This window comes from Dermacentor silvarum, chromosome 1 (genome assembly GCF_013339745.2).
Source record: "Dermacentor silvarum isolate Dsil-2018 chromosome 1, BIME_Dsil_1.4, whole genome shotgun sequence".
NCBI lineage: Eukaryota > Metazoa > Arthropoda > Arachnida > Ixodida > Ixodidae > Dermacentor > Dermacentor silvarum.
The window spans coordinates 442010264-442033743 of NC_051154.1; the positions used below are offsets into that span (position 1 = coordinate 442010264).

The 23480-nt window shown below is 47.7% G+C and overlaps 1 protein-coding gene across 1 annotated transcript in view; it reads right to left on the bottom strand.

The window, feature by feature from the left end:
- Positions 1-15362, bottom strand: part of LOC119437733 (collagen alpha-1(XVIII) chain) — a 288239-nt gene extending 272877 nt beyond the window's left edge. The window contains exon 1 of the mRNA XM_037704702.2: positions 15265-15362. The gene's annotated coding sequence lies outside the window, so the exon portion shown is untranslated. The remainder of the gene's footprint in view (positions 1-15264) is intronic.
- Positions 15363-23480: the final 8118 nt, after the last annotated feature.

Here is a 23480-nt window from a genome sequence, read left to right on the forward strand (position 1 = left end):
TGTGCGGCTAAAGTGCAGGAAATAATGCCCGGACATGGGGGAATGCTTGGAAATCAGATGTTTTCGTATTTTAGGGTGTTTGGGATGAGTCGTGTATTTTTCTACGCCATATATGTAAAAGCGAATTGCTTTTGTTTGTAATGCCGCCCATTCACAGCTTTCGCACGTTTCGCCTCTACACGCAGTATTCCAATATCTAAATACCAAATGACACATGCTTGTAACATGCTGTTTCGCAACTACGGCTTACCTGGGGTCACAACGTTGGATGAACGCACAAAAAGCGCGGAACGAGCTTTTATATAGAGCAAAATAAATCTTTCCTCATTTCACAAGGAGTCTTGTGTCTACTTTGTGAAATTGCACGTGGCACAGATTTGATGGGACTTGACAAGATCGTTCGCAATCATTTTTACCACACAATAAACCGATTCCGCACGAAGACCGTGCGCGGTCGGGCAAAAAAAAAAAAAAAACGCAGCCGGCGTGCTAGCTAGCGTTCAAAATGCGCGCGCCAAAAACCGAAACCGGAAGTGATTTACACCGACCGTTTGGCGCGCTGCTGTCAATTCGGCCGCTGGGCTCTATGGGAGTGTCCCTTGTTGAATTTCTTTCTCTATGGCACTATTGATACGCAGAAACCGCCAGCTTTTGCCCTTTGGTGGCGTAAGACAGTGTTGGCACGTCAGGAGTTTTCTTCGCGACAACTCAAATTCATGAAAAGAAAGCATTAGAAAGGCTCGCAGCTATCTACACTGCCGAAACTGGCACTAACAGGCAAATGACACACGTGCTTGGACCAGGGGCGCTATAACGTAAAGCTATTCCAAACTTTTCTATTTTAATTCGTAATCAGTCCACCACGATTGGTCCAAACATTTCCGGGCCACTTCCAATTTCGCCTGTCTGTCACGCGACGTCATGAAAACCACGATAGCTCCCCATCTGATGTAATGTTTACACAGTAATTATGCATGATTAAACCACAAAAAAATAAATATTCCTGATTCGACGCCTTTTCATCATTAGCCCTCTGCTATTGGTCCAATGTTTTCGGTCTGCGCCCACTTCGCCTGTCTGTCACGCTACCTCACAAAAGCGCGAAAACTCACCGCGTCAAAGTGACGTGTACGCGAAAAAAATGCATTGATACGCCGAACAAAACTGCAAATTTTCCTGATTAGCCACAGACTGCCCCGTTCCGAAACGAATAGAAGATGGCTGCCTGCCGATCGCTCAGGGCCGGTCTTTTGTAGCAATGCCTTTCCGATGCTAATGCCTTTTCGCGATTGGTCAGTGTTCACAGCGACGGTCCGCTCACGTTATCAATGGGATCAGTCGGCCATGAGCGGTGGATGATAAGACTAGTATAGAATAAAGCATAACACATCGCTACAAAATACCGGCCCAGGCCCTCGCTACTCGCACGTGCTGGCGAGCATGTATTTATTTGGGCACGATAAACCTTTTCGCGTGGCAGTAAAACGTTATCGAGCCCTTTCGGCACGTACACGACATCGCTCTGCCAGCTCTTCCTTTCTGAGGATCCGTTTTAGCGGCATTCTTATCCTTTCGTTGCACGCCGCCGCGATTTTCGACCAGCCACCGCAAGCTAAGTAAGGCGAAGTGGACCAATCGGAGAAGCCGGGACCACCTTCTTCAGGCGGTTATCTATTTTCACTGTACCGGCTCGGCCCCATCGAAACCCTCCCCACTAGAGCATGCTCCTCGCCTCTTGTCAGCCATTCAGATAACAAACACTTCTTAGAGCAGGCAATGTTGTTCGTTTTGAAAGTGAACAAAGGTGACCTCCTATAAACGCGGAGAGTGTTTGATTGGGTTGTTTAGACAACGCTGCGGGTCACCGCCCAATGCTTGCCTCCGTTGGTTACGTAAATTTGAGGTCAGGAGATTGGAATAAAAACAGTTTGGGAATAGCTTTACGTTATAGCGCCCCAGCAATTTCAAGCTGTCCACTGACGGGTATGGCCAGAACTATAATATGCCGGATCGCTACATGGCACTTTGGCTGCCTCTATCACAAGGCCCCGTAGATTTCGGTTCCATTTCGCATAACTGTTTTACTGCAGTTGATACCGCTTTCAGCGCACCGGCATAACTTTCCTGTTGAACGGTGCATGTTCAAGATAGTCAACAGACCAACGAAACGCGCTCTCATGAGGTCATGAGTTCTCTCTCGATGCCTCAATGCTTTACAATTTTTTTTCTTGCCCCGATACTTACTGCGTTACATAATTTGAAGGTATTCTGCAAAAAAATCTTCCTTAACTACCCTTATCACAGATGCACTTTCAAGGACCACTGAAGCCAACGACCAGTAAAATTTTCAAAGCTCTCATTGGCTTCGTTCTCCCGTTGATGGAGCCAAGGAAGCTAGCGGACACGTTTGTATTGTGATCGTTGAAATTGCATGTGTGACAAGGGTATAGGTAAACTCATTGTTTTTAAGAAGGCCTACGTTGCACACATTGGAGCACAGCCATTCGGCAACCCCAAGGAAGCGATAAAATCTGCGATAGCGCGAATATCAAGTGGCCATTCGACACCGGTTCTGTGTCCCGGTGGGCTTGCAATGCCCATCGTTATCTTTGCCTTATCGGCGTTTCGTTCCAGTGACTCTTGCGCCATAAAACACAAATTAACCAATTAACCATCTTGTTTCACGCTACTCGTTGCGCTTCGGGCCGCGCTTCCAATAACGGCAAAAGTATGCCGGGCGAGTGTACCGTAGCAACCTGCATATAATACAAAAGATTTCATGTTTAAAAAAAATGTTGGCACGTAAAGCCTGCGCCTCCCATAACGAACCAAGTTCACAAACTATCCAATGATAAGTGCTCTTTACCAATGGCCGGCCACTGTCGATAACATACTGTTATTACAACTGGCTGGCATCTTCTCTTAAAAACAATTCAAGCATAAGCACGAATTCGCATCCCGTATACGGTGTAGGCTACAAAAGTGGACGTAGTCTTAATTTCAGTATCAACATCACAGACCACCCGAGCCTTGAGCTATATCTTCAAAGCGCTGTCTGTGGAAGCAAAACTGACAATGAACGAATCTCAGTCGTGGCCCCGTAAATTTTCTAGAAGTAAACATTCTTCAGTCGCCGTATACGTGATAGAAATTGCCAGTGGCATGATTCTGCCTCCACTGATCCCACACTTTTTTTTTTACTTAAATCGCGCTACAAGTTGCTTATCTATAGGAACTATATACCGAACTCGCATGCGCACATCAGACAATAAGAGTAATACGCGTGTGTTAACGAGCGAGGCTTCATTAAAATCAAGCTACAAGTCATCCAGTATGTTGAATGTAATATCATACACGACTTCTGGGGGGGGGGGGGGAGCACTTGTTCGTAAGGTTTTAGTGAGACGAAGAGCTACAGACGGGTGGATGACAATTTCTCCCGTTCGTGAACTGATTTACCATATTCAGTGTCCCAGCGCTTCGAGTTAGGAATTAATTCGCCCTCGCTCTGCGATCCGCTCGCCTCTCGGTTAGCTCAATTGGTAGACTGACCGCCCCGCTGAAGTCCCGGGTTCGTAACCCGGACCAGGACAAATTTTCCTTCAACTGCGAGGCTTTCTTTCTGAGATATGGTTTACTTCATGCCACAATCGGGTGGATGACAATCTTCCCTTTCACTTTGCGAGCTTACGCAGAACTGATATTACATATCAGATAGGACTGTATTTCCGAAGTCACATTTTAATGCACCCTCATTTTTTTAAATCTTGAAATTCGCGCCTAATTCGAGGTATTTATCATCGAATTCTAACCGTATAAATCCAGGCAATATGGATACTCAGCGCCGCGGGAGTGCAGGGCCGCGATTTTGTAGCGATGCCTTATGACTTATTCTAGACTAGTCTTATCATCCACCGCTCACAGCCGGCTGATCCCGTTGATAACGTGAGCGGACCGTCGCTCTGACCACTGACAAAGCGCGATAAGCGCGAAAAGGCATAATTACCGGAAAGGCATCACTACAAGATACCGGCCCAGAATAGGCGGCCACGCTATCATATCAGACCTAAACGCCCCGTGACAAACGCAAGGGAGTTTGAAACCGAACGTCGCGGCCTGTCGCGGCAGCTACTGATACGGCACGCTGTGCGGCTGTGTGTCGGGTCATCATTTGCCGCGGCATGCTATCATTCAAACTTCGCGCCACACTTGTTCACGGGGCGTTGCTGTCTGACGCGCAGCGGGACGCGCTCAGTCTCGATATTGCGTCGGTTGAGCTTAGGAATTCGAAGGTGAATATGTCGAATTAGGTGAAGTTTTTAAGATTTTTACAAGATAGGTGGGCATCAAAAGGTCGCTGCCTCCAAATGGACTATTTAGACAACTGCCCCGAAGGCCACTAATAAATAAAGATAACTAATGATTATTTGTTAATTAGACTTCTGAAGCTCCCGTTACTAGGTCTAAGTATGTCCGCCTCGCCTAGGATGTCGTCTGCAACAACGCCACGTTCGCTGCCTTCATTACTTTTATATAAAAAAATTGTACGGGAGAAAAAAAAACGTCCTTTATACATTCATTACTTAGATTTGAAAGGAGAGTTGTATGCGTGAAGCATCCTCAACTATTCAATACAGGAATGAAATTATGCATATGACGCTCACTGCGCGGAACAGCATCGTGATGGGAAATACTATAGCTATTAAGAAATAAAGAGCGGGAAGACGTGAAGGAAGACGCGATGATTCTGTGTATTCACTCTGTGTCGAATCGTCGCTCTGTTTTTATCTATTTCTTCAGTAAAAGGTAAACACAATCCAGCAGAAATACTACAGATCTCAAGCTCGCCAAGCAGTCGGCTTCTCGTTTTTCACTCCTTGTCACCAGTTCCGTTCAACTAGCCCCTCCCTCATCGATAATCTGCTCCTCAGTAACGTGGTCCGAAATGAAGACTTTCTGCGCAGACTGCTGTTTCTTTGAAGAACACCCCACGTAAATCACTTTTCTGAAGAAGGTAAATTAAATCTCAGCAAAAAAAGAAAAGCGCACAGTTAGAAAAGTGAAACAGCCACGTTAGCTTCCGTTCCGAACCGCCATCCGATTGATCGGCGTGTACCTATTGTGCCAATTTTACTGCCCACGGTTTACTTTCTCAGGCCGACTTGAGAGCCTTCCAGCGACACTTGCTACACGAATTCTCTTTTCAACAACCTTCGCTGACGGCGCTTCGATCCGAGATCCCCACTCAAAAGGGTAAGGTGACTTCCCCGCAGAGTCGATGGCCATCCGAAACGTGGCGAGTGCGCGCCCATGAAAAATGTTGTAAATTTGAGAGACAACCCGCACACACTATGCGCAATGCACCAGAGTTGAGAATTTTACTGGCGCTTGATAGAACAGCTGCGCAGCCCGGCATGCTATGGAAACTATGGCTGTAGTGCGGTGAACGCAAACATAATTATCCAGAAATGTATCCCGGATCGTATGCACATCACTTCGTACACTAGAGATATCACTAAGAAGAAGCGGTAGCCAATCGCGATACAGAATATATTATCAGCGAAGGCATCTGGTAAATCCTGAGAAATGTTTACAAACGAAAAAACTTTGTAAGTTCGGCCACTGTTGCTGGCGCAAGAATCAGGGGCTGAACTCACTAAGCTGCGCTGTTTGTACGCAATTTCTTAGCCGAGAAGTTCTTACGCTGAGATAAGGGTACAAACGAAGTGGCAGCTTATTTAACCTACGGCGTCTCATGAGAGCGAGGAGGACGCAAAGCCAGGATTAAAGGGCAAGAAATGAAATAAATGCGGTCAACTGATAGCATGAACCCACGTCCTGCATGTATAGTGGAGGCTATATTCTTACAGCAAATCACTGCACACCTCTATTCAACAGCTTCCTTTTCCCGGCGTCTGCTACAGCGCCTACAGGCTCAAACGTACTCGTCCGTTCACCGGACCGCCAAGGTCGATCCACATAGGTCGCGAAGCTTTGGGTGAAAAGCGGTTCAGAACCAATTGTCACCAACATCAGCAAGGGTGGTTATGGGAGCAGCGATTGAAGCGCGACTATGTTTGGAGGGAATAAACACTGGGAAAAAATAAACATTTTAAAAAAAATTAAAGCGAGAGACAGTCAGATTCATTCAATGAAAATAAAATTCCTAATTCATTTTATATACGCATGACGAGGAAAGAAGATAAAACTCTATTTTACTTGATCATTATCAATAAATACCTTTCGTCAGCACCCACCGTTAGTGCACCCATCGATAGTGGCGGGCGTTGACGCCGCTATCACTTGCAATGCAATGCAGCTTTTGCAATGGGCAGAAGTGCGCACTCGTAAAGTTCACTTGTTACAATACGCCCCCCTGATATGTTGTGTTGTTTTGCTTGTCGACGTTTGTCAAAATTTGGTGACGCCGGTAGTTTCATTTTTTCTGAACCTGTTCAGTCAAAAGTAGTGAGCTGCGACCGCCAGAAAATTGTTTAAATTAGTTGTTTTCGTGCGACAACTCTGGCCGACGGGCTTGGCGTGTGACGAAAAGACGAGCACTCCACGCAATCTACGCCCAAAGCGTTCGGCGGCCTCCAAAGAAAGTATCTTCTGTGCAGCGATGCGATTTCGACCCATACGGCTGACCTTTTCCTGCATCGCTTTCCGCGCGGAAACCTCGGAACGCCTATCAAGTCGAATGGCGGGGCATTTGAATATACAGCTGTAATGGCAGGCTTCCGGAAACAAGTTTCGCGCCTATGAGAACAAAATGACGTCACTTCTGTTTTTAACGGATATGACATCAAATTATTTTTTATTCCGCCGGAAGTGTTTCCTCCTCACACAGATGGCGCTAAGCCGCATGAACCGCCGAAAAGCCGCCATATTTTGAACATATGGGCTTCTATGGAAGCTTCGCTACCTTGGCACCGCCGTCAAAAGAATCGCAGTGAAACTGTTATCCATTCTGCTCCCATTTCTTCGAGAGACAGGACTAATGGACACATGGTGACATATTTGGCGCAGAAAGAGATGCTCAGTGGGAACAATTGGCGGCCAGGTCTGCCATGCTCACCCCGCCTGTATACACCCCTACCACCACCACCCTATTACAAAGCTACTAAATGTCTGTATTTCGATACTATTTACGGAAATGAAAAAAGGCTGCATAATATGTAGTTCATATGGCATCAAGGCAAAGCAAACTGCACCCGTAAGTTCACTGGGGCGGTATGTGATCACGCGGCATACGGTTAGAGGTGCGGTTCTAATGCCGCGCGTAAGCTGAATATCAGCTCCCTCGCCAGCCCGTGCCATCCAAGGGGCTGGTCGACGACGTCGTCAAGTAGCAACCGACGACGAAACGCGCGCTCCCTTCGCATATAGGATCACTGTCGAGGGCACGGAGAGCTATTGAACAGCCCTAAAAAAGAAATGCAAGAGGACGCCGTGGCTATCAATACTCCCAAATTATGACAGAAAACTTCACTACGCAACATGCACACCTGCAACTTACGCTGCCTGACACAGTTTCACATTGTATCAGCGTTCATCACTTCTTATTAGCTTCTCCTCAGCTGATAAAACACGATGATGCCTCGCACCAGGTCAAGAGCTTTTTCTTGCAGGTTCAGGCGATCGCATTCCGACAGAGGCGAAATGCTCAAAGGGGCGTACACATCAATCTTGGAGAGCGGTAATAAATGATAGGCTGGCGATGTCAGGGCCTGGAGTCCTTAACTACACTGTCTGTCATAGCACAAGTGGCACCTCATAGAAGTCAAGGCTAATCACTCAACATCACCACGATGCTCAGCGCCAACATTGCCATAAATTTACCAGGCTCATAAGAACAGACGCTCAAGTGCACGTCAGAATACTGCACGGCACCGTACTTGTGAATGCGGCTTCGCAGTACGTAGCGAAATGCTGCTCAAGAGCGTCCGTTAAAATTCCGCACGAATGTTGGATGTTCTAAAGCGTCATCAGCGTACTTTCATTTTCACTGCAAGACGAAGTCCTCTCCCAGCGATCTCTAATTACCCCTGACCTGTGGTAGCTGATTTCAAGTTATGCCTGCGCATTTCCTGATTTCATTGCCCCACCTAATTTTCTGCCGTCCTCGACAACGCTTCCTTTCCTCTAGCACCCAGTCTGTATTTCTAATGGACCACCTATGCCTGCCAGGGCTATAAGTTACGTGGCCTGCCATGCTCCTATTTTTCCTCTTAATTTCAACCACCACTACCCCCGTTTGCTCTCTGAGCCACATCACTCTCTTCCTTTCTCTTAACGTTAGGCATAACATTTTTCGTTCCATCATCGCGTGTATGAGTGGTCCTTAACTTATTATCAAGCTTCATTGTTAACTTCGAAGTTTCTGCCCCATATGATAGTACTTGAAGAATGGAATGATTCTACACTTTTCTTTTCAACGACAGCGGCGAGCTCCCGGTCACGATTTGGTAATGCCGGCCTGGATTAATGCAGGCACAGGAGTAAGATAATCTTACTCCTGTGAACACTCTAGAGCCTGACTGCCGATCATGAATTCTTGTTCGCTTGACAGGTTATTCAACATTATCTTTGTTAACCTACTCTTAAACTTTCTCGGTTAAGGTCCTCAGTCAATTGTTGCAATGTGTCCCCAGCGTTGCGGAACAGGACAATGTGATCGGCAAGCTGAAGGTTGTTGAAATGTTCGCCGTTGAGCAAGGCCCTTGATCCTTCCGAGTCTAATAGCTTGAATACATCTTCTAAGCATGCATTAAATATAACTGGAGAGATTGTGTCTTCTTGCATGACCGTTTTCTTGATAAGTAGTTTTCCACTTTTCTTGCGACTAATTACAACATGTGAAGCCAGAACTATCACCGAGGCAGAGTCCAAACATCAGAAGTTGCGGATACGAGCGCTGTGGCTGAAGGCAAATATGGAAGTTACACATAAATGAAATACATTATCAAGGCGAAACCCTTATATGTCGCATCGTTCAGTCGACCTTCAACGTCCTTGGGCCAAAACCGTGTCGTCTAAGTGAAATCGTGTTTTAGGAAAAGTTGATTTCAACAAAAAACGATACGAACACTGAGTCAGTGACGGCACAATTCCACTAGGACGACAAAATATACAAAGTACGGAGCATTGTATACGCGGCACGTTTTCGAAATATCCGAGTCCACGCCCTCTCACATATAACCACATAGACCCACGGAAACGCTCAGTTGCACATAAACTGTCACATTATATAAAATGATGTTGAATATATACAGTGTACAGAATGGTTATTTGCAGTGATCATGTAACAGGTACTTTACATAATCGGGCACGAAAACGACTCGGTGTAGTAATTCACCTACTACGTACACCGACCCGGCACCGTGTCTTACCTACGCGTAAATGCAAACGCTCACGCAACAATTTTGATGGTGCGTAAATCACCATGGTCATCGTGTTTTAATTAAGATACAGTTAATTCAGGCACTCGAATCCACGACCTTGGGTGGGAGTCGAACCCTCGAGCTGATGTGGGAGTCAAACCTACCACCTTTGGCATTAAGGCGAAGTTAATTAAGGCACACGTAATTATTATAGGGTTAATTAAGGCATTCGAACCCACGACCTTTGGTGGGAGTCGAAACCACAACCTTTGGGCTTAATTAGGGCAAGGTTACTTAAGTCACAGTTAATTAAGGTAGCGTCAATTAAGGCACTCGAGCCCGCGACCTTTGGTCGGAACAAACAAGTAATAAGAATTACCAACGCATTCGAATGGCAATCTCGAGTAATTTAATAAATGTCTCCTGCAGCGCGCAGGCTTTCGCCTTCACTCTCTTAGGCGTGTGCATAAGTGACTGTCAATTTTTTGTCAACTCAAAAGCACCATGGCCTTGCTGTGAAGTTCATTCAGTCCTTCAGTACAATTCAAACGATATGCCCTTACACTGCTAATTACATACAAATGTGGTTGCCTTGTCCAAACGCACTGAATTAAGTGATCGAACTGTGCGTCACCGGGAGAGCGCACAAGGCAGCACAATTCTAAAGCCCCTATATTTATAAAAGTAGCGCCATCCACTTCCCTCCTCCTCCGTTCCACTATCGCGCTCGGCGCGACCAGCGCGATCGAGGCGCGATATCGACAGTGGCGCCGCCTGCGTCGGGCCTGCCGTGGCAGACGACAGCTAACGCGCTACCAGAGGAAATCAGAGGAAAACTTCGATCGCGCCCTGCAGAGACGTTTTTGAGGCGCGATTTTGCTTCGTCAGTCAGTAACTGGTCTTAATAATGCCGTTTTGGAAGTAGCAACGCGACGATGCGAGACGGCGCAAATATCAAGTGTGCAGCAAGCGTTTGCGCACGCCGGATGGTAAACAAAAAAAGCCTTTTGCCCTCGCCTTGTCGGTTGCGGCAACTTAAGGCGCAGCAGCATGCCATCACAACGAAGTTCTTGTCCCTAACACGTTTGATCCGTTTGTGCGTACAGCACTTTCGTCGCACAGGCCCGAGAATGGCAGTCGGAGCGCGCTGGAAAGAAAAAAATATATAAAAGCGCGACGCGAACTTCCACGTGACACGGATTGGCCAATGGGGGAGCGGAGGAGGCTGGGGGCGACAGGAGGCGGTTAAGAGAGGGCGAGGAGGAAGCGCCGGGGTGAGCGCGGTGGCGGCAAGATCTAAGAATGGCGCTACTTTTATAAATATAGGGGCTTTACACAATTCGAGCGACGTGAATGCTGATCATGCTGATACAACGCGTTTTAGTGACCGCGCATAGCGTCAGGCACGCTTGACATTGTTTACTTCGCGATACCAGGCCACTGTGGCCGGCTTTTTCGCGCTGTCATGTTGACGTGACTACTGCGCAGCAGGCTCGGAGCCTCCTAAGATCGTTGCCGGCTGGACGAAAATTCTTGCGCTGGATTCACAAACGCCTATGAAGGGTTTCTTAGGTGAGAGTAAATGAGAGGAGGAAACTATAGAAATAACATCGCACGAAGCGACTGAAAAACGTAAGTGACCCCATTTCCCCTAGGACTGCTTTTAGTCTGTGGTTTAGAATAAGAATCTTCAGCCAATCATAAGAGGACGATGACTGTCGTCAGCTGTCGCTTTTCTATGTCATCCGTGTGGTTATATAAACATAAACTGGGGGCGCGCGCGCGTGTGTATGTGTGTGTACAATTGTTCGCTTCGTTCGTGAGGTGTATTTTATTACATAGCATCACTCTTGTTCAAGCAGTCCCCATGATTTTCGTACCAATGGTGGTACGTCGTTCTATTCGCCATTTCTTCTTTTTATCTCATCGTATTGACGTCCCACGTCATATCATAGGCAGGATTGTCGCCCGTCGTACGCATACATTGGTCCACACCGTAGGCCACAGAATGAGGAATACCGTGGGCGCAGACACTACGTCGCTTCAACTTTGTGCTGAATTATTACTATGAGCTACATAATAGAAAGCTGAGGCTAACAGCACAGAAGACGACAGCGAATTGTGCAACAGTAACAATTTTTGCTGATAAGAAACGTTTAGGCGTTTTTTCATTGTTTCATCTCGCATGGAGAATTATAGATTGAAAGCGTTGGAAAAAATTATCATCCGCAGCCCTATGAGCAAGAGAAAGCTCAAACTATAAGAAATACGACAGAATTCGGCGCCAAACACATCAATGATAAATTTGACGGTTGTCAGGGACGGACACTGTACTTCTGTTTGCAAACACCCAATAGAGTGTGATAACGAGTATGAAAATTCAGGCTACTGCACGCATGCAGAAACACAGCCTATCAGACATTAGTCAGAAGTTCGCCGCACAGCATTAATGTTACTGCCTTCCACAGCAGCGCACGCTCAGTACAATTATGCACTGAAACAGCTCAATGCACTTTGAGATTACAAATCAGAGCGTGCCACAAAGATATAAGCACGCGGCATCCCCGGCTATCAGTTGTGCCGTCTGGCCAATCAGCCGCAACAGCGCGTTCCAACGGCTACCTGTGTTAGCTCGAGCGGCGCAGATAGCCATAATTCTTTTCGTAAGACTCCCCCCCCCCTCCTGTTACCTCCCTTTCGTAGAAATGTCTTCTTAAGTCATCATCTGCGACGGCTGGTAAGGTTTTGTGAATCGACTTCCGCTTGCTATTGGCGGAAGTACTGCAGTTCGCACTTGTGCTGCCCTTACATATACGCATTTTCTTGGCTACGGCGCTCATCTTTGCAGCGGCGGGCACCGCAAGCTTGCTGATCTTACGAACAGTGTTAGCTTCGTGCATACGCTTTTTTCGTAAGATATTTTTTACGCCAAAATTTGTTCATAACTTCGCTTGTTGAATTTCGCCCCAGGGGCCAGATTCACAAAGCTTTTCTTTCGTAAGTTAGTTTCGCCATTGGCTGGCCGCCTTGGCTAATGATATGTCTGGCATCTGGATTGGCTAAAATTCTTATAAAAATTCTAGCGTAAGAAGTTTTTGTGAGTTCGGGCCCAGGGTGACCGGCCAATATTAAAGAGCACTTACCAACAAAAGGCTTTGTGAATTCGGCCCCGGGGTCTGGCTTACATTAGCCCTTGATTGACCGATTGGCTGGCATTTGCTCTTACGAACAAATTTAGCGCAATAACGTTTTGTGAATAGGAACCCAGCCTCGATGCACGAAGTAGAATATTTACCACTCCCCTCAATCATGGGAGGAGGTGCTGCTCAGCTCCAACCTGGACGTCCAACTTAACAATGACGTTACTATTATAATTTGCGGCGTCACCGACTTTCAGTCGATCGCGATTCTGCCGATTGCCCGCAGAATAATCTGGAAGAAAAATCCTAATGATTTTTAGAAATAGCAACCCTTAGCTGCTTTGCGTACCCGAGACCCTACTCTCCACCTGCCTTTTCTTGTACGCCAGACGGATAGCGGTCCCGTAATTCTAAAACGCTCTATTCACTGCACTGCCATTGATTACATGACCATTACCCGCCGTAGTGGCTCAGTCAGCTAAGGCACTGCGCTGCTGAGCACGAGGCAGCGGGATCGAATCCCGGTCGCGGCGGTCGCATTTCGATGGAGGTGAAATGCAAAAACGCCTGTGTGCTTGCGTTGTAGCACACGGTAAAGAACTCCAGGTGGTCAAAATTAATCCGGAGCCCTCCACTACGGCGTGCCTCTCAATCAGAACTGGTTTTGGCACGTAAAACTCCAGAAAAAAATTACATGACCATTCCGCAAGCAGTTTTTTCGTTTACATTCAGCTTCAGTATTTCTGAGTGAAATATTTACGTATCTAAACCTATCTTACCTACAGTGTCGTTGAAAAATATTTTGTGAGATCGCTTACCTTCTGATGGATGGATGGATGAAGAACTTTATTAGTGTCCTTCTGATAGTTATTGCGGAATACATTGTACATACGTTGTAGAAAGCTATATTGGTGTTTTATAGAACACATTAGACGTCCGTTCACGACACATGACCACCGATGGCAACGTTTAACACCATGGCCCGAATTCACAAAAACTTCTCACGCAATAATTTTTTGTAAGGAGCCATGTAACCGATGCGGATGCCAGATATATCATTAGAGAAGGCAGCCAGCCAATGGCAGAGCGAACTTACGAATGAAAAATTTTGTGAATCCGGCCCCATATCCGTAACTTCGCTAAAGATGCGTTATTCCATTGAGAGGTAGGTCTGTGTACTTTATAGATCCCTGTGAGCTGACGCTATAGTATGTGCAGGCTCTATGTCGCGACTCATTGTTTTGTTACGCCAAACCGAGGTATGCTCACTGGCACTAATTTGTCGGTCAACATGCAATGATGTATACTGGAGGCTGGCTCACGTATTTCTAAGGCGAGAAACCAATGACCCCCGCTATACGCCGGCGAGGAAAGAAAGAAAAATAACCTCACTTTAAATTAAAAAAAAAAACGAGGCAGAAAAGATTGCACTATCCTCTCAGGGTTCTGGAAGTGATCGAGATGAAGTGGTCTGCAGAGCGCCGACTTTCTTAACTTGCGAGGGTGCAATGCACGCAGGCAAGTCGAAGGTGGAACAATATTCCTCAACACTTTCTCCACCAAGAGTAGAAGAGCATCGAAGAAACTCGAGACGGTCAACTCAGCAAGAGTTACTCAACAACTATACAGTTTATTTTTCGCGCGCAGAAAGTATCACACGATAGCTACCAGCTGCAACTTCTGCTGCACTCGCCGTACTCGCGACAGGATCAGGCTAACATATTCCGGTTAGCTCGACTAGGTTTGGCCAACAGCCAGCTAGGCCAGCCATGTGGTGGCTATTATGCTTCTGAGTCCGTTTCCTACTCTGCCATCCGGGTTGAGCCGATGACCGGAGGTCGCGAGTGCGCTGCCTTGAATACTTAAAGCACTGCAAGTACTTTTTGTTGTTGTTGTTGTTGTTGCACTTTTGACTATATGACGGAGGTTGGGGAGCAGACGCTGCCCGATTCAGCCTCACCGTAACTAGTACCGGCACATGGATGGTGCGTAATTCAGACTAAACATCCACAGTGCATGTACGAAGCACAAAAATGTTCATCTTTCCGTAATACTGCAAAAAGCGGGGCACAAAAATTAGAGCGGAAGCAAGGTAGCGACGCTGTTTTTACCTACGGCTCGGACACAGCGATATGCGAAAGTGGCTGCCTTCAGATGAAATTTTACTCGAATGCGCGCAGGTGTGCAACGCGATATTTGCACTCGTGATAAAATCTACAGTTGACGAGATCCATTCGTGAGGATGGTGTGCATCCTTCAAAAGAGTGCCAGTCGCAGGGGCACCCGTCTGCAGCAGAAATTGGGCTGAGTGGGCTTGTGAACAGACACCGGGTCGCTATAAGTTCTGAAGGCGCAAGGCATGAACCGGAAACCGCCGTCAGTCAGCCAAGAGGAACGAGTAACGTGGACGATACATGTGCACAGCCACACCTTATCACGCGTTGACCATCACCTCGAAGCGGCATCGAATCAAAGTCGGAAGATAACATCTATGTCTTAACAGTAAGCTCGTGCTTCTGGAGCAAGCTCATTGGCGTTTTGTCATGAAGCACTTGTGCGCATATTATGCGCACTGTCGGGCTTTTCTTTTTTTTTCCGCTTTTTTTGCGCACTTTACGAAAAAAGCCAACAGTCATTAAGTCAGGTGAGACTGTTGGCTTTTTTCGTTCATTAGCCTTGTTAATGACCCTTCGTTAATAGCTCCATTCAAGCACACGGTTGATAGGGAAGAGCGAGCTCACCCGCCGGCGTCCCAAACGGAGCAACCACGAGGTTCCCGGAGTGGTTCCGCTCTGCCGCACAGCAACGCTGGCCCACACGTGCAGCGCCGCTTGAAGCCGCCCGCGCGAGTGGCAGCCGCGGCGCTGGCACGAGGGGAGGGCTCAAGCAGTGCGCGCGCGAGGAGGGGCGGCGCCACCGGCCGCGCACTGCAGAACGAGGAGGGAGGGTCGCCAGCGCCTCCTTGCGAGCGGCCCAGACGGAGACGCTCGGAGATCCACCGTGCTATAGTCATCGCCGTGCATGCGCCTCTTCGTGCACACGGCGGGCCCTGGTTCCGCTGAGTGAGACGCGACGCGCGAGCATGTCCCGCTGCAGGCAGCCGCGAGTCCTTTCTAGACCAGAGACAGCTGCTATGCCAAATGAAGTAGTCTACAGAGCAGCCTGTTGGAGCTATATTGATGCACTTTGTCTCGCCTTTGGTGCGGATTATTTCTGCGTTTCTTTCTTTCTTTCTTTCTTTCTTTCTTTCTTTCTTTCTTTCTTTCTTTCTTTCTTTCTTTTTTTCCTTTGAATGTAAGGTGGCGTTGACACTAAGGGACAGTGCCGCGTAAACATTATTGCAAGACGAAAACGGAGATAACGCCTAGTGAAAGTGCCAGAGTCGAACAAGTTTCAGAAGATAACACAATAGCGACCACTTTCATAATATACTTATTAAAATGTGGTGCTATCTATCGACAGACTTGCGCGTATCCACCATGCTCAATGCGAGCCGACCGAGAGAGACCGGCTAAAGCAGGGCGCCCCACGTCCTAGTTAAGCCTCCCCTCGTGGTACCAGGGCTAGTTTTGTCATTGCAGTATTATAATCTGCCAATACAGCTGAACTTAATATCCCTGCTTCACGTCCCTTCAACGTGACTGCAGACTTCAATGTAGCGTACATCACGGAGAATGGCATCCCTCAGTGGCCTGTTATTTAGGTGCGAAGTATAGGTGTCGTAGCATGTGTACAACAGCACGGAGACGCTTATGTGACACTTGAAAACGACCAGGAGTAACATTAATTATATTCTCAAGGGGCGCGTCAGCTCAATTGACTAATCCCGCTCTGGCAAGGCGAGGCCCCACGCGATAACACAAGTTTAATAACTTGTACGTGAAAATTGATTTTACACAAGTGATGAAATTATTCTGTATTGATACACAGAGCGTGATTTGGTGCATTACATCCAGATATTTAGGGTATTTGTGCACAAAGTACTCGGAAGGTAGAATTAACAAAACAGTGCGAACGGATGCGTGCGGGTCGCTGTTCAGGCCGCAACGCTTAGCGAGGTTAATTTTTTATGTCCCTTGCTGTCAGGATGAGCAACATTGGAGCCACTATGCGTAGCCACATACGCTACACCAAGCGAGAGGCCACAAGGACAGGTATTGTTTGCATATGCACTTCGCCGCAGAGGGCAGAGAAGTTCCGATCAATGCAGACGCAGGTAAAGCTTGTTTAACAACGTTTAGAAGGTGTAGATGCCTATAAATGGCTCCGACTACTCCTTTTCACATAGAAACAATATATGCTAATGCAGACACGAGGCTGTACAGAACAAACGACGAGCTACAGAAATCATAATAAAAAAGTAGCTTGAAAACCAGCAAATATAAAAAGTCAAGCCATGCTATAATGAAGTCAAGCCAGGTTAAGAAATACATACGAGATTACATCTCAGAAAGACACGTGAAGACATGCTCTTTATTTGTATAGAAACGCGATTAGTCCGGTTCCAGATGGGCCCATAAAGTCAGGCAGAGAAGAGAACATGGGTAAGTTTACATAAAGCACATATACTCGACTTCCAACGGCGACGCACACCACTATTTTCAAAAAATGTTGCTCGCTCCAGCAAATATATGAAAAGCCACCAGCGCCCAGTGCTTGCAATTTGACTGTCGGCCATGGACCTAAGATATATGAGGCCTGTTTAATGGCGCATTAGATCACGTTCCACGACGCTTTTCAGAATCGTTGAAGCATACGCATTTGAGCACCTTGGTTCATGACTTGAGCGGGAACAGTGCAAAATAATAGGCCGCGAAACAGGACCTATCTGTCTCTTTCTCACTCCTGCTATTTTGCGCTGTTTCCCCTCAAGTCACAATTTTTATAGCCCGTATTCAAGTAGAAGGCACAGGAGGCATTCTCATTCAAGTAACATTTCGGACTGTCACCACAAAGTGTGAGTGGCCTCTCACAGGCAGTATTCGCCCTTATTCGATTTGATATTTGAGGCCTATTTTATCCCGTACCTTATGTTTGGGTCTATTCGAATATGGCCATTATTACAGCGCTTTTTAATACTCGAGCCTGAGAAGCCCGTTTACTTGCACTACGCCTTCAATTTTAATTGCCGTAGCACAGTCGAATTTAATCTACCATAGTGAAATATGGGGTCAACCGCCGAATCAAGTGGCTCTGCGAAGAGAGAGAGAGAGAGACAGAAAGGGAAAGAAAGACAAGGAGGTTAGCCAGTGAAAAATACCGGCTTGCTACCCTGTACTGGGGAAAGGGGTAAAGGGAATGAAAGGTGATAGAAGAAACAAGAAAATTAAGAAAAATTAATAAAAAATAAACTAAAATAAATAAATAAAATAAAATGAAATTCGCGCAATAAGGTGACCCTACGCGCTACAACCTTCAAAGCCGGTCGCACAATTCACAAGCCCTTAAGAACTTCAGCAGAGCCCTTAAGGACTTGAGTGCCGAAGCCCGTCTAGACCAGTGTCCTAAAACTTTTTCCTCTGTGAAGGGGCGATTGTCCAGTTTTTCAAGCGCAGTCGCGAGCGCTTTTCTTGCCACATTGTAGCGGGGACAGTCACTGAGGAGGTGCTTGATTGTCTCCTCGCAGCCACAGTTGTTGCAAGCAGGGCTGTCGGCCATTCCAATGCGGAAGGAATAGGCGTTCGTGAATGCCACGCCGAGCCACAGGCGGCACAGAAGTGTTGCTTCCGCTCGTGGTAACCCTGGTGGAAGACGGAGTTGCTGACGTGGATCCAATCTGTGGAGGCGTGCGTTGCTGAAGTCACTGGTGTTCCACAGAGTCTGCGTAAGCTCGCGTGCGAGGAAACGAAGTTTTGTGGCTGCGTCTGTTCTCGACAGTGGTATCGATACAATAGGAGCACCATCGTGGGCCGATCGGGCAGCGTCATCCGCACTGTGATTTCTCGAAATTCCGCAGTGACCCGGTATCCACTGGTAGATGATGTTGTGCCCCTTGTCGGTTGCGTGATGGTGAAGTAGTCGGATGTCTGCGACTAATTGTGCGTTAGGTCCGTGAGTGAAAGGGGACAGCTGGCCCTGGAGAGCTGCCTTCGAGTCACAAAAGATGGACCATGACTATGATGATTTGGGACCAATAAATTCCAGAGCAGCACGAATAGCTGCGAGTTCTGCAGCCGTCGATGATGTAATGTGAGACGTCTTGAATTGGATGGTGACAGATTTCACGGGAATTACCACTGCTCCGGCTGAACTTTTGGAGGAGACAGAACCGTCCGTGTAAACGTGGGTGCGTTCTCTGTGCTTTTCATGCATGAATGAAAGCACGGTTTGTTTGAGGGCGAATGACATCTCCGTTTTCTTTTCGATGCCGGGAATTACAAGAAGGGCTTGGATTGGATGCAGGCACCACAGAGGTAGAGATGGTCGTGCTGCAGGCGTGAAGTTCGATGGTAAAGTTCCATTGCTGGCGGCAATAATCCTGCTAAACGTTGAACGAGGTCGAGTGGCAGGAAGGGAGGCGAGATGATGCGATGGAAGTCGGGCGAAGTGCCTGATGTGCATCCTTAAAGCGTCGACTTGAATGTACGTATTGATGGGGTCATCATGCGCGATGGCTATTGTTGCTGCCGTGGATGCACACCTGGGAAGGCCAAGACATATTCTCAGAGCTTGAGCTTGCACAGACTGGAGGGCACGGAGGTTGGTCTTACCGGTCCCACTCAGTACAGGTAAGCTATAGCGTAGGACACCCAAGAAGAGTGCGTTATAGAGCTGGAGCATCGCCCTCACAGATGCACCCCATGACTTTCCCGCGAGAAAACTGAGAACATGGGTTACCATGGCCAGCTTCTTTTTTAGGTAGCAGATATGAGGACTCCAGGAGAGGTCTCGATCGATTGTCACACCTTGAAAACGGTGCGTCTTCTCGTAGATGATTGGCTGTCCATTAATTTTGACAACATACGGTCTCATTGCTTTGCGCGTGAAAGCGACCATAGAGCACTTCTCTGATGACACCTCCAGACCTCGTACTCGAAGATAACCTGATGTAACTGTGGCCGCTTTTTGGAGTCTGGCGTGCACCTGGGGACGCGTAACTCCTGATGACCAAATGCATATAATGTCCGCATAGATCGACACATGGACGGATTGCGGAAGGGAATGAACCAGGTCGATGAGCACTAGATTAAATAGAGTGGGACTCAAGACTCCACCTTGCGGTACGCCACGGTAGGTGTTGTGCTGCGATGTCACACCGTCCTCTGTTTGCGTAAAGAATGACCTGTCCTTCAAATACCTGTGTATCCATCGAAAAACAAGGCCACCCAGGCCAACATCGCCCAAAGCGTCCAGGATGGCTCGATGAGTTATGTTGTCATAAGCGCCTTTAACGTCCAGGAACATCGCCGCTGACAGTCTCTTTCGGGTTTTTTCGTGCTGAACCGACGAGACAAGATCTATGACGTTGTCTATTGAAGAACGTCCGCGTCGGAAGCCTGCCATAGCGTCAGGGTATATCTCGTACCGCTCTAGGTACCACTCCAGACGTGTCAGCACCATCCTCTCCATCACCTTTCCTAGACAACTGGCCAGAGCAATGGGACGATAAGACGCCACGTCTAGAGGTGATTTGCCTGGTTTTAGCAGAGGCACAAGGCGGCTGGACTTCCATGCAGCAGGAACCACTCCTTCACGCCACGAATTTGTGCATGTATATGCAGAGGAGCTCCGGAACCGGCTGGCCAGTGGGGCCAGTCGCCCTCACAGATTCTAAACCAATAGGAACCGGGCGCGGGATGAATTTGGACCGGTGGCGCCTTCATGCGGCTGCGCCGCGAATGTAATGGCATGTGGCGGCCGGGCCGCGCGCAGCAGGCGCTGCCGTGAAACTAAGTCTGATCAAACATGTTGCGTTTTTGGGTGCACCAACAGAGACTGAACCATGACTGAAGCTGGTTAGGCCCTTCAATTCAATCGTTGTTTATCGCGGCATCGCGTTTTTCAGGCGGAAAGTCTGTATATGTGTGGTTTGTAGGCAACAGCGCGTATACAGTGCTCAGCAGTTGAAACGCGATACCCGATTCGCATGGTCGCCAGCGCTTTTTGCACTGACTGCAAGCATTGGGGACACCAAACTTATGCATTGTGGTGTAGAGTGAAAGCAAAAACCTTCGTAACACATTATGGCTGCATTTGGTCCCACGGCGCTCACTTGTGGCGCGAAAAGAAAAAAAAAAAACGGCGGCAGCCGCGCGCTGCCCACGCTTCAATCGCTGGGCACTGTACATTTCCGATGCTGATTTGTTATGGTCTATAGTTGTTATAACGTTAATAAAAGAGCCATTCCTACGCAAGAGCTTCGTGTCCCACTTGCCTGTCTTGGCCTCCGCAGTTATAACGGCTTCTGAGTTTGGGCACCGAAGGCGAACACTCAGATTTGTAGTCATTTTGCCGTCTTATCAGTGTATCAGTCTTCCTTTTAATGTACATTTTCAATCCTAGCAATTCCCAACTCTGGTTGCGTCAGGCACATGACTGTGCTGTGCATCGATGGCGAACGCCAACGCAGTGGCGTGCACTCGCCGCCACCGACCGCACTTAGCTATATAAAATGGGCCGTGACTGAAGATTGCGCTAGTTTAAAGCAATTAAGAATGGGGAAGCATTGCAAACATAAAAGAACTACAACGTACAGAGAACGGTAACTTACTGACATATGTGCGATCGGCAAATCAGCTCAAGAAACAGAATAAGGAAGACCTATGTCTCCTTTCTTTTTTTTCTGTCCATAATTTTTGTGTTCTTCACCTATTCACATGATTAAATACGCGAGAATGTTAACGCGCACAGCAAAATAACATCGGGAATATAACTGCTGGAGCTCCACTTCTTAGCTTGCCGTGGTGAGCTCCGTTCGCGTGGTGCATTTGCATCGCAATTTGTGCTCGTTTTCTGCCTTGTATACTACCTGATGCCAAGAATGTGATCTGCCTCGTACAAGTGACGACCTTTCTCAAAAGCAGACACACGAAAATGCGTTTTCCGCTGCGCCAACCCATAAAACCCGCATTGTCAAATCAGTGGGAGCACCGAGCGCCTTCGTCCCGTCGTCTGCTTCACATGCCATTGCCATAGAATAAAGAACCAACTTTAGAGAAGGGAAACTGTAGCTTCCACAGTGGTACGAAAATAAGAAGCGGCAGCGCATGGAACTTACATAGGCATAAGACAGATGGCGCTGCTCAAACAGGAAGCGGAAATGTAGTTTTTTTAGAAAAATTCAATATGGCCGCTTTTTACCGGTCGCGTACGCTGGTACGCGCCGCGCTCACCCGGTTGGCGTTGCGGCACGCCTTGTTGCCTTGGCTGCCGCGTAGTTTTCACGTTCTAATTGCCAGGAGACCAAAGAGCCTCTACTGACGCCCATAAAAACAAGCCACAAGTGAGTGAACGGAACGTGCGACTTTATTGGCAGAAGACAAGCAGTGCACCGTCTCGTACAAGAGCAGAAATAAAAATTGCATGTCGAGATGCGCTGGAATCGTTAACGCGAGCTCCCAAACGGCTCACTTTCGTCGTCGCACATGGCGGTCTGGTAACGAGTGACGACCAGCAGTGCAAGCAGATTGGACAGTGTCCCATCTGTTGGCACCGACAGTCGCCGTTGAACATGAGCAACTTGCATTGCGAAGCAATCGGGTGACGCAGGCATCTGCTGCCGCAGCCAACACAGCGACATGGACTACCCGGAAATTTAAAGTTACCTCTGTTCGAACCTGCACGTTTCTTTTTTTATTTCGGGGGCTGCGAATGTGTAGGTCACACTTGGTGCCCCTTTATCTTTCAATATGGACATGGTCGGTTTCGCGGGCATCACCTTCGGCAGCCTTTTTGCGGGCCTTTCAACTTCACACACATTGGACCATGTAAGCATGTATGCCGGTCTAGGATTGCCGCAAAAAACACACGAGACGAAGAAAGAGATAACACGAAGCTGTGCTGACAACTATTTATTTAATGAAACGAACGCCGAACTTATATAGATCAGACACACGTGTGCACCCGAAAAGCAACGAGAAATCCAATAAAAACACAGAGCGACTTTCAACAGGGTTGCGATACAAATGCTAGGATAAAAATTTGTAGACTACCGAGGCACCTAACACGTGTGTATCACGTAGAAAAATAAAAAGTTGTCGCAGTTTCACCTGAAAGGCGAAGCATCAATTGCGATAGCAAATTTGTAGAGAGCTATACGGAGCACTGATAGTAGCTTTATCAGGTGTATAACCTTGGACATGCAGCAGCACCGGCAACACGCAGAACTGTTGTCGACGCCGTCGGCGTTTTGCCCGCGTTCGCTCAAAATGCGTGCGGCGTTGGTGACTGTTGCCGGAGCCTCTGATATAAATAGGCACTTGGTGCCGCAGCTAAACGTCGCCTCCCTTCCCTCCCCCCCCCTCCCCACGGCCTTTTGCGCGTCGGAAGAAGGCACGTTTGCTCTACATATATGGTGATTGTAGAGGAGGAAAGAGACGCCTACTTCTGCAGCCCTTAAGGAGCACAGAGCAGAACGCGCGTTTGTTCTCCGCCGTGCGTTCACTCCCCGTGAAAGCGCGCGTCCCTCGCGCCCTTTCACTCGCACATACAGCGTTCGGCGCGCGGCGACGATTTCATCTCCATTGACGTCATACGGAACCTCACGGCGACGGCGACGGCGACGCCGACGGCAGAAATCTGCTTTTGAGTGTCCATATAATTGCTATCGCAATAAAAAGTTCCTTCTGGGTAACAGCAACTGACTGAAAACTAACGTAATCACCATCCTTAAAGTGTCGCATGGCTATTGCCTCTACAACCTATCTTTTCAGCTGGCCATTTTTTCTGCCGATAATCTGCTGTTACTCAGAAAGAACTTTTGTTTCTTTCCACGTGATACACACGTGTTAAGTGCCTC